The sequence below is a fragment of the Chenopodium album genome, chromosome 2 (genome assembly GCF_948465745.1).
Source record: "Chenopodium album chromosome 2, dcCheAlbu1.1, whole genome shotgun sequence".
NCBI classification, from domain to species: Eukaryota; Viridiplantae; Streptophyta; class Magnoliopsida; order Caryophyllales; family Amaranthaceae; genus Chenopodium; species Chenopodium album.
Genome location: NC_137835.1, coordinates 78291481 through 78294308, shown reverse-complemented (window position 1 = coordinate 78294308; position 2828 = coordinate 78291481).

Sequence of the window (2828 nt, the reverse complement as noted above, 5' to 3'; positions counted from 1 at the left end):
AAACAGGAAACAAGACAAAGGTGTTTCCACTTTTTTGTTGTCAGTTTTCAAAATTATGTAAACTTATTAGAATCATAATGTGACATATATCATATACTTTTATACAACAAAAAACCAAAAAATAGAAAACCACAACAATGTCAAACGAACACTATGCTTTTCGTTTTGTATTTCTTCTGATTCTGTTGTTTTGTTCTTTTTTAGGGGCATGTCCCTCTTCTCCACCAAAATAATAATAATAATAAAAAAAATTGTCGTGGTTTCTACTTTCACAATTTTAAATAATAATACTTTACAAAATAAATTTTATCACATATAGCTCGACAATAATTAAAATAAGTTTTCCACATTTTAGCAATTGTATACAATATACCTTATATAAAAAGTCAAAATAATACATGCATTGTCACATTGATAAACAAGGAAAGTATTAGGTTAATACTCTATAAGCATTTAGCAACCAATCCGGCTTAATTAATTTATTTAGTTAAACCAACAACGTTCAAAATCCTATACACTTGATTGCACATAGAGGTAGGTATATCCAAGGGCCAAGAGTGCGTTTTTGCTCATTTGATACAAAACACACACACATACAAAAGCAAAAAATACCACCGAGTGTACCTTAATTAGCTTGCACCCGGATGTATTTCAAACAAGGTCCAATAAATTTCTTTCCAGCGTGTCTTGTGTGCGGGGATCACACTACGTGGAAATAAACAAAGCAACACTTATAATACTGACAAAATAACTCTTGTAATACTAATCGAGTAACCCTTGTAACATTGATCAAGTAACCCCCTTAATATTGACCGAACAACCCTATAACACTTACGAAGTAACTTGTAAGCCTATGATTGGGGTCTTGTGACCAACCACGTATAAATGAGTGAATTCTGATTTCCTTAAAAAAAAAACAAAATATAGAAGAAATGATATAAACCAAGTGGAGAGTGTGGCGACATGCATTGGATTGATTTGGGATTCTTGATTTCCTTATCTATCGGAATGATTCGAAAGCCAAATCATAATCATGTGATTAAGTGGTTTCATTGCCTTAAAACGAATAAGAATAATGAGATGACCTAGTTAAAGGATAAAATATATCCATAATAAGAACCCCAAAATAATCTATGTTCTATTGGATTTATCTAAGAACAACCCTAGCAAACCGCCGCATCTCTCTGCTACATAACTTTGTCATCACTCACTCTCTTTCATTAAAATGCTCAAAGCACATGGGCTTGGGGTTACATGATTGATGATATTTTTAACTTCTTTTTGTTTTTGTTTTTGCTTAACTTTGTCCTTCATAATCACGCATTGTAGATAAATAGATGACATTCGATTTCATTGGTATTAAACTATCCACATAATATAAATGATACATTAACATGCTCCATTTTGTAGAGATCAATTAGCTTAGTTATTAGCTAAATTTTGAGAGTGAATTATAAAACTTGAGATCAAATCCTATTTACATCAATATTTTGCTCATATTTTTATGGCTTTTTAATTTCTACACCAAAAATTTACGTTACTTCCTTTTTTACATGATCCCACTTGTCTTATGTTATTTTTTAAATTTGGGTAGGGTGTATACACTTGCTCGGCATCCAAAGGGACAAAATCTACTTGTATCTATATTTATTTAAAAATATTTATTTGTTTTTTTTTTTTGAGGGAAAACATATTTATTTGTTTATTTTTTAATGATTACATCGAATTACTTTATAAATTAAAAATAAATAAATAAATAAAAATTTAGAAGATTAAATTCTTATGATCTTATCCTAACATCTCATAATAAATGAAAGAAATTCATACATATTGATCATGTTTTTTCAATTATAAAAGAATGATTGAAAGAAAAAGGTGGTCCATCGCATACAATGCATCTTTCCATTTTATTCATCTTAAATTCTTAATTATATCATTCATGTCGACCAAGCTTTGATTCCCTCAACGTAACGGCCAACGCAATCCATATTTGGAACATTGACGTATAGTGTTAGGTAGTCGGTGATCTTTCAGAGTTTCAGGCAGCCTCATATTTGGACTACTTGTTGCATTATTCTTCACTACAAGTATATTGTATGTATATAATTTTCTTTTTACATAATGCATTGCATGCTTAATTGATTTATTATATCTCATTTTAAACGTTCTATAAATTGTTCTTTTTTGTGTTAATTTGATTTATACATTCTATAAATTGTTCTTTTATGTGTTAATTTGATCTACATACACTGTTAGCCATAATCAAAGTCTAAACATCTAAGAGTGTCATTTCATTATATGCTTCATAAAAGTATTTGGAAATATTAATTAATTAAAATCTTTTCACATTGCTGTACTTCTTAACTCCATGTTTCTTAATTCCTTCATAAAAAAAGCTCCAACACAGAATTTAAAACCTATTTATACTTATATTGTACTACGTATATAATATACCTATTTATACATATATGATGACCATAAGTCTTGAGGGCCTGTTCTTTTAGTTCAGTTCAGCTCCAATCACTTCGATCAGTTCAGTACAGTTCAGTTCAGCTTCTAATTTCTCTCTCTCATAAAATATTCATTTCAATTCAGTTCTGTTCAACTCCAATCAATTCAGTTCAGTAAATGTGAACAGGCCCTGAACATACTTGTTATTATAACGTTGAATAGTACAATATATTTTCCTTTTAAAACAAATTATAATACTAATTATGTAGTAAAGAATAATTAATAGAAAAAAAGTAATAAAAAAAAAAAGATGTATTCATCAATTCCATGTAATACATATAAAGTCACAATAATTATGGTTCATGTAAAAAAATGAG